Source organism: Cornus florida, unplaced genomic scaffold, assembly GCF_030987335.1.
Source record: "Cornus florida cultivar Cherokee Brave unplaced genomic scaffold, ASM3098733v1 CherokeeBrave_3.0.0_Hap2_Chr08, whole genome shotgun sequence".
Taxonomy (NCBI): domain Eukaryota; kingdom Viridiplantae; phylum Streptophyta; class Magnoliopsida; order Cornales; family Cornaceae; genus Cornus; species Cornus florida.
The window spans coordinates 52839592-52854400 of NW_026775578.1; positions in this window are offsets into that span (position 1 = coordinate 52839592).

The window sequence follows — 14809 nt, forward strand, 5'->3', positions numbered from 1 at the left end:
AGGATAAGTGTCTGAAAAGGGAAATAATATGAAATTTGACTAAAATGGGAAAATAAGATAGAACAAGGTCCTAGAACGTTCAAGTTTAAAGGGTTTAAATGCGCACTTTTTAGTACTTATCACTAACCAATCCTTCTCTCGTGCCGCCATGGAGTCACCATAGGACGGGTTTCATTAATGGTTCAGAAATGATGATGGATAAGTTTTGGAAATGAGGCGCGACATTACATGACATTGCATCTCATAGCACGGCATGGTTCATTCATGATTCGGACTCTTGATATTGATATTGTAGTTATATTCTTCCTGGTATGGCATGATCTTGTCTTCTTTATTCTTATTCATTGTATAGATTCACTGGGTCATAAGAGGTGTATCTTAGGCACCTCCTACTGAGCCATTATTCTCATCCCTTTATTATTAACATTTTTCAGGGCTCGGGAAAAAAGTGGCAGATGACGGTCCACCACAAACTTAATTAGTTCGAAGATTTGAAGACCATTTTGCTACTTTTTGTGTATTTGAACCCATTCTTTTGGAAAGTTTTACCCTAAAAAGTATATTCATTTTGTAATGTAAATATAACCACACGACAGTACTTCTTGTGAACTTGGAACTATGCTGGTATGTTGTAATGAATGGGAAATGATGTTATAATATATGTTAAACTATCGTTGTTCGAAATTGTGGGTTATTGTGTTGTATTTGCCACGAATTTGGAAATTTGGTCGTGTATTAGGTTTTCTACAAGTTGGCTCACAAAGAGCCCAGTTTTCTGGAGTTTTAGGCTGTACATAGCAGTATTCCAGGGCTTATTGGCCGGTTGACAAGGCATGTCAGCTGACCGACAAACCATTTCGAGGCCATTCTAGTGAGTTGAGCATTTGAAAGCCTTGTTTTGGCCGGTTGATTTAGCCCTTTAATCGACCGAAACCCCATGATCAGTCGGCCGACACCTCATCTCCAGTCGGCTGATAATTCATTCTGAAAAGTCTTGAGAGCATGCTATTTCAGAGAATTGTTTTGGCCGACTGATCATCTCAGTCAGCTGGCCGCACCTGTACTTTCAGCCGACCGACGAAGGGCCATCAGTCGGCTGACTTGCCCTTTGACTTGTGTCTTTGACTTCTCTTTCTAACTTGAGTTTTAGGAATACCTTGGACCTTAAAATGATCTGTGTATTACCTATGAGCTTAGGAAATGACGGTATAGCCTTTAGTTGACCTCGGGTTCGGGTAAGGACCCGGTTAACGGTTCGAACCCACGGGTTCGGGTCGTTACAAAATTAGTATCAGAGTAAATGGTTCGAATACCATTAGGACGATGGGTAGAGGCCTACCTAGGATTGCATGGGAAAGTTGAATTGCATGACTATATGCTTATGTGTTAAGGTGTTTAAGTGATCGAAAGGCATGCATACTTACTTATCTGCCTATTTGCTTATGTGATCATATGTTTATGTGTTTAAAATGATGTATATTGTTACCATGATAATGATTGAAAGCATATTGATTTTGATATGATGATAAGTATAAGGAATATGGTAACGGCAAGTGGTAGGCACAGTGTGAGCAGTTCTTTTTTTATGATAATGTGACAAGGTAGGAGTATGGTTGTAATATGGTGTGGGTTATGATTATTGTAAGTATATATCCATGTGTATATGCAGTCAAGCATGGGATGGTTGTGTGAGTTTTGACCTGAGTATGTGAGAAGCTTGGTTGCTCCAGGATTGTTGGGTGCCAGTTCTTATCGAACGAATGGGTTGGTCTTTTAGCTCATGGACTGAGCTATTTGGTGTGTAGTCATTTTGATATTCTTGTTGCATTTTGTGAGGTGCTTAGAGCATGACTTTAGAATAGGTTCATATGTCATGGCTCGGTGATTATATTGTATATGAGTTTCATGCATTGGTTTATGGGTCCTTGTGACAGTGTAGGTCAGGTGTTTGAGTGAAGGTTTCATGGGAGAAAGGTATGACCTTAGAAGGTTAGTGTTTGTGACTTGGGTCACGGTTTGGTGCGGAGGTTCTTTTTGAATCGGTCGTGGTAGGTATGACAGAGGTTATTTAAGTCACGAATATAGTCTATGGGTTATGGAGGTGTATTTTGGGTTTTTTTTGGTACGGTCTGAGGAAGCGTGTTGGTTATGATTGTCAACGGGACTTGTTGGACGTACTCTGTGAGTCTAGGGTGGCGTAGGTATTGACTGGAGTCGTGCCCGTGTCGGGTGATCGATTATTTGATGTGATTCGGTCCGTGGGTTGTGAGAGTGTATTTTAGAGTCTGGTTTGTCAAGGGGTGATCCCCATTTTGGAGAGTTACATGAGTGTGCTATGTGTAATTGACTCTTGGTGAGTCGATTGCATGGCTTGGTCGATGAGCGGGGTTCTGGGTTGGCACGAGTGTCTAGAGAGTCTCGAGGTGGTGTTTAGTGGTTAGTGTTAGTTATATAGAGCATGATTGCACTATAAGGCAGGTTGTATGAGGTCATTGAAGTGCTCGGTCATTTGTGGATGAAGTGATTGATGGTAAGTACTGTGTTACCAAATTGACTATGTTTTGGAAGTTAAAAGTTGTGGGCTGGAATTATATTTCATTTTGTGTTTGAAGTATCAAGAATAGTACTTGGTGTTTGAGGATCCGAAAAGATAGACTGATGATAAGAATGACTGGGACGAGGTTGATCTTGTAGGTTTTGTTGGTAGCCCCATTTAACTTTTATCGGCTGAGGAGAGATAATGATATGAACCTAGGGTGTGAAGTTTTCTTGTTTAGGCATGTAGATTGCCTTAGGAAGAGTGGATTAAGTATCTAGTTAAACGTTAGTGATTGATGGCATCGTTGATGGTTCTTAAGAAATAGTTGGGTGTTGAGTGTTTTGGGTTTTGTACTCATTTTGTTTTGAGGATTTGTCGATATGGCATTGTCGTATGGAGGTTATTTTCTAGTGGTAAATAATGGTCATTATGGGGGAGTATCGAGAGTAATGCTTATTCTCTTGTTATGATGGTATTATCGTGAGGATGTTTGAGGAAGAATCCCTTAATAGTGGCTTAATGGTCCAGTGGGATGATAGGTTTAAATTGTTGTTTAGAATGAGTAGCAGTAGAGGTGTTATTTTGCGGTGTTTAGTATTAATGAGCATAATGGTTTAAAGTATGATCTGAGGATGGATTAAAGAATGTGAGTTGTTTGTTGTGTGTTGTCAGATAGGTGATGGGATTGTGCGCTAGTCGAGGTGATTGTGGACTGTTTAGTCTTTTAGAACCAGTGAGGGCGATGTTGCCAGATAGGCACCCTTCTCTTTTGACAAGTCAGTGCGTTGTTGTGATTGAGGTCACAAGTTTTGTGTACACGGTGATTGAGAAATTATTGCCTAAAAAGGAAGAGATGAAATTGGTGGCAAAATGTCTTTTTATGGCTTAGAGGTTGTCATTTGGGAGTGACTGATTCTAGGTAGAACGGGACGTGTTGTTTAACGTACTATGGTTGTTCCTAATGTTATTACGCCGTGAGCAATTAGTACTCTCATCTAATTAGTTTTGGTTAATATGGGTATCGCGGTGTAGCGTATGCAAGGTTCCGGTGTTAATAGTGTCTGACGGTCCATTAGTGGCAGTCACCTAGAATTGTATTCGCAGTCCCATATGTGTTTCCAGTTGGTTCTTCTCCTTGTGTGTAAGGAGTTTATTTCATCTCAGATGAGATCGGCTGTCCACGGTTGGACGATTGGTAAACAGAGTGTGACAAGGTGTCAGGAGCATTCGGGTGCGAGTTGTCAGTCTTTGGTGAGTGTGGGGTTATTACCCTTCCATTTGTTTTGATCCTGACAAGAACGTAGTTTGTCATATGTCTTGTTCTCCATTAAGGAGTTGTGCGCGTCCGCGGATGGGCTGACTTGTGTATGGTTTGTTATGCTGTTAGCATTCACCCATAAAGGTTTGGGTAAATGGGTCGACTCACTCCCACGGAGGGAGGTGGAGTCTTTGATTTTGTAGTACTTGTTCTGATAGTGGTCTTAATCGGGGGTGTATGAGGCACGAGTTGTCGAATAAAGATTGTATGTTTTTGGTATTTAGTACTAACAGTGATGGCTAGGGAATGTGTCACGAACGGCAGTTTGAGGATGATTAGGTGATGTGATGTGAGTCATGTACATTGATGTTTTTATAGGTGTTTGATTCGAGCAGTGTCTCGAGGACAAGTGTCGATGTTGCCTTTAGAATTACGTGATTAGAGAAAGTGAAGGTGGGATTCCGTTGAGGAATAATTGGAAAGGTTGATTTTGGTTTTGTGAACTTAGGCATGGAATAGTTGTATTGTGTATTTTGACGAGGTAAAAATAGAATCGAGAAACGTTATGAGTTGTTTACCTGGTATGGGTGTTATGAGGAGACTAGAGATCTTTTATACTGGTTGGTGATTGTGACGTTTGGTGCCGTATTGTTTTTAGCTTATTACGAGTTGTATAATTGAGGAATGATTGGGATTCTTAGAGCTGGTATGTGACTATATAGTTGTTGAGGTTACGTCCGTAGAGTGATGGATGGATAGTGAGTGGATTTTATGGTTGTTTTGTGGACTGTGTGAGATTGTGTTTAAGGTTTGGACTTGAGGACAGGAACGACATCTGTGTTGAGACCAGATTGAGGATGAGAATGTCCTGGCCAACCATTTCTCCTGAATCAATCCCCCTTTAGCACGATGTCGGATCAAAAGGTCAATGATTGTTTCGACTTGTCACGGATACTGAGCGTATGCTACTGAACGTTGTGTCGGTGTGGATTCAGGAAGTTATTATGGGTGACGAGGTATGTTAGGTAGGACCAAGTGTCCAATCTGTTTGATTATTTAAGATCTCATTTTGAGGATTTGTGTCCTGAGTATAGGATAGTGTGCTATACTGATTTGGTGACTAATGTTTATGCAGTCGTTGGGAGATTCATTGTTTAGTCATCTTGAGGTTGTTAAATATAATGATTGTCTTTTTGTGCGATTAATAGTTGTTGGAGCGGTTATGTGATGGTGCAGATACGCGTTAGATAGCGAGTACTTGGTCTGATGGAGATGTATAGAATTGGGGTTTTGTATGTCCTTTGAAGGATGAGTTAAGGTTGGATGTTGTAATGTTCGGTGGCCTGATGACCTTTGTTCTTTCATGCTCTGAAGCCTTGTGTAGTAGTGTAGAGGGGACTAGTGTTGGTTTTTGATAAGCGCCAAATATTACATATTCAAGCACCCTTATTTACATTAGTTAGGTCTATTAGTTAATCATATTGTATATATTAGCTTCATTTGTGTGTTTTTGTTTACTTTCAGGTTGGTTCCCCAAAGATAGTTAAAAATGCGGCTTTGTTGAGTTGTTGAAGAGTCAGAGCATGTTGTTGCCGGGGACCTTCATTTTGGCCAAGCTAGTGATCCCTTGAACTCAAGGTTATCCTTGCAAAAAGTGCTAAGAACAATGATCGTGTCATTGGGCCGAGTTGAAGCAAATTCAAGAAGTAATTCAAGCCTAAGTTGCAGCATTGCAGGCTCCCGCAAGGAGTTGCGGGCACTTGCAATTCTAGGCAGAAAGATTCAAAATTTGCAGGGGCCTGTAAAGCACTGCAGGCCCCGGCCAAGAGCCTTGGGGAGTACCCTTGACTCCATGCGGGCGCCCGCAAGGAGTTTCTGCTGCCCGCCATTTCATCAAAAGAGTTTCGAATTTTGTAAGGGCCTGTAATGCGCTGCAGGCCCCTTGCCAAGGGCAAACCCTGATGCTATGCGGGCGCCTGCCGATCTGCAGAAAGCAAGCCACCCACTCCATGGATTTGCTCAAGTTGTCCCTTTGACCCAATGTGTGGTTCTGCAATCTTCTAGGGATGGTGAGCCACGAAATTAGAGTGGTTGGGAGGCTATCTTTTGATTTATAGAAGGCTTGTATGGTGGTAGAGATATATCTCATCTTGTAAGACATTTCTAGAGAGGGAAATATTAGGTTCTTGAGAGCTTGGCTTGTGGATGGCCTCTAGGTGCAAAAATGGAAGGGTTCCTCATCTCTACTCCTTCCTTATTTGTGTCTATGGGTAACTAACTCCTTTTCTAGAAAGGTGATGAAGCCCCTCCTTGTAAGCGTGCCTTAGTTTTGGTTTATTTTGTGGAATGATGTATATATGTGGTTGTTTCATAATCTAAAGTTTGCACTTGATGTAATGGACCTAAATTTCTATAAATGATCATGTTGAATCTATTATCTTGTCTTAGATTGTATGTTCTCATGGTTGCATGGCTTGCATTTTCATAGTGACAATGAAAATGAGATTGAGGAATGGTTTTAATGGCATGTTGTTTGAGAAGCTTGATAGTCCATGGCTTAGGTCCTTCCTTTGATGTTCTATTCTTGATTTTTAACTTCATGTGCTTGTATCATTTGATTGAAGGCTTGATAATCTCTAGCTTAGTGAGCATGTCTAAGGCTATACCCTAGTTTAGATAGTTCAAGCATGTAAAACTTTGATAGGTTATTCTTGCCTCTTGATTTCATGAATTTCTTGAGGATAATGTAGCAACCATGTGTTGCTACATATCATGGCCACTATATATGTTGTTTCCCCAAGTTTATCATAATCTAGCATGTTTATATGGCAGGTAGTGGATTCACTTCCCTAGTCCTCTTTACCTAGATTTTCTTTATCTTAAGTTCCTTTAATTTATTATTTATGCACATTTTAATTCCAAGTACCAAGTGACAAACCAATCAAAACTCGACACCTCCTTCATCAAACTAAAGTGATTTTAAAGACCTTGGTTGCCATAAACTAGCAATCTCTGTGGTTCGACTTACCCGTCCAATAGCCCTATTTTACAATGATTTGTGCTATTGCAAAGGGTTGATTATAATTGTAATCGGATCGACTGACTAATTTTTGGCACCGTTGCTGGGGATTGTAAATGGTTTTGTAACCGAGGTTCAAATATTAACTTTGGTTTGATTATGAATATTGTGTCTTGTGAATATTTTCTTGTTGGTTTTGGTGACATTGTGTTCTAAGTTTTCTTGTGAGATTCTAGGGACTCAAGGCTTGCCGAGGGAAAATTGAAAATATCATAAGTCTAGAGGACTTCAGGTAAGTTTTTCGAGGTTCTAGTTTCAAAATTGTGAATATCTTGCATGTGGTTAAATTAGAGATATTTGATTGTGGAGCCCTTGTCGAGGCTAGTTCTATTTTACTGTATTGCAAAGCATTGGTCCTTGTTGTGGCCATTTAATTTCTGTCTTGTTGATATTTGAGGAGAAAGGGAACATTGTATGTGGAGGTTATAGTGAAGAACTGTTGTGCTTGTTGTGAATTGTGTAGTTGATGTTGGGACATAGGTCACTATCTTTGCCAACTCTTGAAGCCCCAATTGATATAAATTCACTTGAAAGGACTATTAGAAGAAACCTTAGGGAATCTGAAAATCTAAGAGAAATTGAACTTGAATTTAATACATTGGTCAGAAATGAGGAAATCAATAATGATAGGGTTAAACTTCCAAATGTGGTACCTATGACTCTTAGGGACCATTACATCCCTACCACTTATACCTTTCCTTCTTGCATAGTAATGCCAAACATCGAGGCAACCCAATATGAGATCAAATCTAGCACAATTCAAATGCTTCCATCCTTTCATGGCTTTGAAAATGAAGACCCCTTATAAGCATCTTAATGAGTTCCTTTAAATTTGTTTTACCATCAAGCTAAGGGGTTTCCCTGAAAATGCTCTCCATTTGCATCTCTTCCCATTCGCCTTAAAAGATAGGGCAAAATATTGGTTGAACTCCCTTGCTGCAAATTCCATAACGACATGGGCTCAATTGTAACAAGAATTCTTAAAAAAGTACTATCCTGTGAGTAAGACTAACCAAATGAGGCGTTCCATTCTTAGCTTTTCACAAAGCGATGGGGAACAACTCCATGAGACTTGGGAAAGACTTCAAGACCTACTTAGGAAATATCTGCACCATCTAATTTTAAAATGGCAATTGGTGTAAGCTTTCTATGTTGGTTTAATCGACCCACATAGATTCACGGTTGACTTATCATGTGGAGGGATGTTCATGTCTAAAAATGCGGATGAGGCTTGAACCTTACTCGAAAATTTGAGTGAAAACTCATTGCAACATTATTCTCGTAGGGCTCTAACCTTAACCAATGCAAAGAACACCAATCTATGTCAACCAAAGACAATGAGGGAAGAATCTTCTCAAGTGGATGCCATAGCTCACAAATTCTATGAATTTATGGCACCACATCTCTCTCCTTCTGTAATACCCCTAAAATTAAAAAGGATATAATTGAGATTTTACTATTTATTTGAAGTGTTTTATGTGTTTAGGTTTAATTGATTAAATTATTTGTTCATTCTTTATTTGATTTAATTGTTTAGTTTTTAATTAATTTAATTGTCATTTAGGTTGTTTTTGAATTGTTTTATTGGTTAATTATTTTATGTAATTTAATTGTGGTTTTAATTAATTGGTTAATTGTTTTTTTTATTTTTATTTTATTTAATTAAATAGGTTAAATTATTAGGGTTTTGTCTCTTTACTGTCACGTTTGAATAAAGCCGCCTTGTTTAATTAAGCCGCCTTAGAGATGTAAGGAATTGTTGATTACTGTCTCTACGATTAAAGTAGAATTAGGGTTAATATCTTTTCCTAAGCCTATAAATAAAATAATAAGGGTCTGCTTAGGGTTGTAAGCACAAACCTTATTCACGAATAGTGAAAATACAGAGAGTGAAATAGAGAGTTTAAGGGAAAAACTGAAGGAGAGGAAGGTAGGGTTTGAGCCAAAGATTGTAAGCCGGACTAAGGAGGAAGCTTGAGGGCTGTTTAAGGGTTAGAACCAGAGCAGAGGAATCCTTGACGGAGATCACGATCGCTGGAAAGTCTAGGAAGAAGACGACGTCGAAAGGTTTCAAACCGAAACCGAAAGGCAAGTTCTTTTCTTCCACCTTCCCGTTGGCTTGTGTTCTGTGCTCCTAGATAGTCTCTAGGGTTTAATTAATCAGGAACTGGAATTTACATGGTTAATATATGCTATATTGATGGCTGTTCGTTGTTGAAATTAAATCTGTTACAATTCGTGCAGGTCTGTTTAGTTTTGGTTCCTTAAAGCATGTAAATTCTATTGGAATTTTAGTTACTGTATTTTCTTTCAACTACTGTAAACGAATGATTGGGATGCTATTGGGATTAGATAGGACTCCTAAGTTCAGTAGTGAAAAGGAACAGAGGGGATTGGAAAGGAATTGATATTGCAAAATAGTTTCAATTTTGTTCCTAAAGCATGTTTTGTTTCTGTAACAAATTTAGTTTTAATTTAATTTCAACTTCTGTAAATGAATCATGGGAATGTTACTAGGGTGTTATAAGACTCTTAAGATGAGTTTTAGAAATCAACAGAGTGGTAGGGATGGTCCAGAGACAGAGCAAACAGACTGAAACGAAGCACCGGGGACTGCAGGCTCTCAAAGGAAGTGTGAGCCGGCTCCATAGAAGTGGGAGCCGGCTCCCACAACAAGTAGAGCCGGCTCTAAGGAGTCCTAGAGCCGGCTCTAGGCTGAAAAAGAGCCTGCTCCAAAATTTGGAGCAGGCTCCCTTTTTATTTTATGATTTGTTTTAATTTTTTTTAATTTTCTACGTACTGTGCTTACTATTGGAGCATGGGTTTTAAATCTGTTGGGTCTGGGGTTCCACAGAGAGTTTAGAAGGCTGAATTTGGGTGTTATTAGGACCTTAAATTGATTAGGGTTTAATTCTAAATTGTCGGGACAAACAGTGTAAAAATTAAGACACTCCCTATGTTGTTAACAAATGGAAGATAAATTAATTGTTGAATTAAATTTCAGCAATTTGATGGAATATAATGTGTTTATAAAACTTGTTTTAGAATGCATTCAAGTGCATGATAAGGTCATTTAATTATTAATTTTGATCTATGCATGTTTAGGAGGCTAGTTGCTGAATTATTAAATCGTTTCCTACAACTATATGGTTAATGCTTGGATTTAAATTGCTGAAATATTAAACAATCTTCTGAAATTGTTTTAGCAATTTATTGGATAATAATAGGATTATTTAACCTATTCACATGCATGATGGAGTCCCTGACATATTAAATTTGGTCTATGCATGCTCTGGATGTTAGTTGTTGATTTATTAAATCGTCTCCTGCAACTATATGGTTAAATGCTTGGATTTAAATTGCTGAAGCTTTAAATATTTTTCTGCAATTATTTAGATGGTGGTTTTTGGGTTTGTAAATTATTGAACTGTTATATATGTTGTAATTTACATGGATATGGAGGATTGTATGTACCGGTATGGGACGGTGACATACTAGGGACGGTTTAGCTCAAAATGCATAAACCTAACCTAATGGATTAATGGAATGGATTGAAAGATATCGAATCCTAATTGTGACTAAGTCAGATCAGCTGTAACCAAGTTGGATGACTTCCTGGATTAACGGATGGTAGTTAAGTCATATCAACTGAATAAGTTGAGTGACTAACTAGTTGGTTTATTGTATGTCAGTTTAGTAAATAGTTGAACTGCATACCCTGGATTTGGACAGACTTTATGTATATGTTTATGGTACCACGAGTTGAGCTTGAGTCTCAGACTTGTTGGTTAGAGTGCGTATATGCAGTGGATGCGTAGCTGGCTATAATAGGTTGAGGTGTACCCTGTTAGGTCTAGGTGCTCATGCCCACTTTTGGGTGCGTTTTTGCATGTTGCCTTCTATTCAAGTTGAGACCCCCTACATAGTCCAGTGAATGTCCCTTAGTATGGATATTTATATATGTATGGACTAGATAGCTATTGCTGAGATATCTAGGGTGTATCTGCGTATCGGGTCACTGTCTAGATTACAGCTAGGATAGAACCTGCATGTGGGCCTGACCCACTCTTATTTTTACAGGTGTTCGTCAGTTCTAGGCTTAGAGCTTGATCATGCTGAGCAGATACAGTTATTCACTCCACCGACGACGTAGGAGTATTTTTCTTCTCATTATGATCGTTGGTCGTCTTTGCAGTTGTTCATGTTCAGTATTGGAATATTTTTAGTAGGGGTCCACGAGATGGATTCCCGAGTTGTATTAGAAGTAAAGGAGAAGTTGGTGTATTCAAACTAGTTCTTGCATATAAAGTTTATTCGGAGGGTTTTTCCCATTAAAGGATTTTTATTTTAGTTCTTTTCAGCAAAATTTTATTTATTCCTGTTTCCTATATTGTATTCTGTGTTCGTTAAATTGCTAATTGGTTTGATATCCTCGGGTAATCGGGCGTGGGCCTGGCCAACCTGCATTCGAAAATTTGGGGGTATCACAGTTGGTATCAGAGCACTCCAGGTTCTAGTGTTCTTAGGAGTGTTTTCGTTATAGGACTTCCACGTTGCGTCTCTTAAAAAACTTAGAGCCATATTAGGATTTGTTGTACTGTTGTTACGGTTCGGTAGGGGGAGCCGATGTCAATTATATTCCATAGTTATGGAATGGTTGACACTAGGAGGACGATCGGGTTCAGGGCAGAAGTGATACGGACCCAATAGAGTAAATGAGGATGTTGTCAAATTCTTGGTCAGAAACAGAACTTGGGGATCGAAGATTTAGTCCTAAGGTTGGCATTACTTGGGAAGTATATGCCAAGACTGGATTAAGATATCGGTGTTTGGTCAGTATATCGGGGCCGGCATAAATTTCAGATATTCTCAAAAAAGAGACAATCGAAGAGTAGGATTCTGAAAAGGGTCCTAAGGGAGGAAATTTTAGTGTCTCCAAGAAAGGGGATGTTAAAGCTTGAAGATGAAGGATCGCATGGAGGTGATCTCATTCATCAGCAGGATGGTGCATGATACTAGTAGAATTGGTGTAGATTAATCTACATGTGGATGAAATTTTTGTGTCGTCTCTTAAAGAGTCAATTGGAAAGTACTCTTTAGGCGATTGGGAATCGGATTGAGTTCTTATAGTTGCATAGGCAAAAGTATATTGTTTTTAAGCCATGGTTACAGACAGGTTTCAAGGTTGGATGATTACCAACGAAACTAAGAAATGAACTCTTGCGACATAAATTGTGAACTTGAGTTCAAATGGGGTTTTTCTTCTCTGGAATGGAGGATGTTTTAATTAGAAATTATATTTTGGTTGTTTTGTTGCATTGTGTGTATCTATGTGTTTGATTTTGTTATTTTGTGTTGCATTTTACTACTATGTGTTTTATTTTGTTGTTACGTGTTTTATTTTTGGTAATTAGCTCGGATTGGGAGTATGGTTTAGTTGGGGGCACACATATGTGATTAGCCAACTATTGTTTTACTAACACGGAGTAATTGCGCTATGTGCGCTAGGATTTGTGAGCGTGTGGTCATGGGATTTGGTAGATATACATGAGTTTAACCAATCTATTGGACCTGAATATGTTTCATTATGGTATGTTACTTGGGATCGGATAATTAACCTATCAGTACGCGTCAACTAACCTAAAACGATGGGTTTGATGTGCTTTACACTAGATAGGGATTTGTTTTTACAACACCCTAGGATTGGTGGATATCATTATGATTGTATTCATGGGGTTGTGGTAGATAAAGACTGCTGAAATGCTACCATAGTTTGTGAAAGGTGTCAAAGGTGCGGAAAAGCTTCAGGGAAATTTCTGAAGTGACCACCAAGACGGAAGGAGAATTTCGTGCTGGTAGTATTTAGTAAAATGTCGTCGAGAGAGGAGGGTAGACCGATTAAATATTCATCAATCTATTCGTTATTAAGACACTATTCATAAGGGTGTCATTTGGAGGGGTTGCTGGTGTTGTACTTAGAGGAGGAACCAAAGTTTCTACATTGTATAAAATGTGGAAATTTTTAGGGTCATAATTCGCAACAATTAGCTGTTGTTAGGACATGGATGACTATATGGAGAATGGGAAAAGTTCCATATTCGTTTGGAACGAAACAAGGAGTAAAATTGACACTACTTATATTAAGGAAGTAGGGTGTGTCAAAGACAGGATGTTGAAATCAAACACCCATATAATGAAACGATGCACGGTGTATGTGAAAAAGTCATAGTGAGTTGACTTTCAATGACTTGAATTTCTGGAATGATTTTATAAGCGGTAAGATATCACTAATTGGTACTGCATCGATTCAATTGCAGGGTTAGCTTTTGACAGTGCCCCAAATTAAGTATTTGGTGCAGACGGAAGCTGGTGGTACCAGACTAATGGTACTTTTGGTAGACAGATTGGGAGAAGGATGCCGGGACTGACGTTCAGAACACTTAGTTCTTTCTTCATACTGACGGATAATATGATGATCTGGAGCAGATTTTTGGAGGGTCGGAGGAGGGACAAAGTGATTTTGTCTTCCAGTCTGATATAATTAGATGGTCGAGATGGACCAGCAGAGATCGCTAGATCTTTGCAGTCATTTTCTATACAAAAGTGGAAATGATAGAGCATTTTCACGGGTTTAGTTGAGGGATTGCTAACTTTACCAGAGGGTTAGGATTCTGGATGGGATACTGGTTGATTTCTAATGAAATCAGCTCAATTTTTAGTTTATTTTGAACTGGTAGGACATCAGTTCATATGGATAGAGTGGATTACGTGACAACCTAGATGCATTAAAGTGGGGATTTACGCTTCGCTTGAAGTTTTGTCTGGTGGAATGGAATGTGGAGGTGGATGCTCTCAACAACCGATAGGAGTTTTCGGTTAGTTGTTGCATTAGGAGTTGAAGTCTTAGTTTATGTACTAATGACACTTGCTTTTACCAAGGAAATTAAGGGGGGTCAACCTCAAATATCGGAGCTGACCCTAGAGGTAGTGTTACCTTACTCAAAAACAGTATACGGTACTAGAGGAGGATTCGTTGATTCGGTGAATGTTGTCGGAGTGACTGAGATATAAAATTTGTAGAAATTTTCTCGATGCACTCGGACGGTTATAAGGAACATCAAGACATTAAATTTCAGTTCTAGTGAACAAGTTTGGGAAAAGACGTGTATATAAACGTCTATACGAGTCACACCTGTTAGAAAATGAGAGTAGGCTTAGTTAGGAATGGATGGTTGGTCGAGATTATCAACATTTACTGGAATTTTAGTTTCATAGGGATTAAGAGTGGTGGATTACGCAAGTTTGCTGAGGGACATTAATTCTCGTAATGTTCACTTTTGGACTTCGCATCAGTTCTACATTGCACTGATAACGGAGGTATAGCTGTGGTTCATATCTCGACAGAAGTTTGAATCGAGAGTGTACATTTGATCAGTTGATTTGGAATGTCTTCCATATCGGGAGCAAGGTGTGTTGTCGGGGAAGTTGTTATGTATTCAATTATTTTCATGGATAGTGTTACTAAATTACTAGGATGGGTGCATAGACGTTTTGCAAATCTATGCTATGGAATTTGGAGGAATGTGGATCTTTACCCTGTATAAACAAATTTGGGTAAGAGTGAGTAGTTGCTAAATCCAACTTATATGTTGAATAATTTTTATGTTTTCTTTTACATCGGACTCATAAATTGTTCCTGGAAGTTTTGGAGTTCAGTGGAGCTCCTACTCAAAGGCAGCGTTCACAATGGAACGTTAATGAATTTTAATGAAAATAATTCAGGTTTCGTGAATTCCGAGGACGGAATTCTGCTTGTTAGGGGGGGACAATGTAATACCCCTAAAATTAAAAAGGATATAATTGAGATTTTACTATTTATTTTAAGTGTTTTATGTGTTTAGGTTTAATTGATTAAATTATTTGTTCGTTCTTT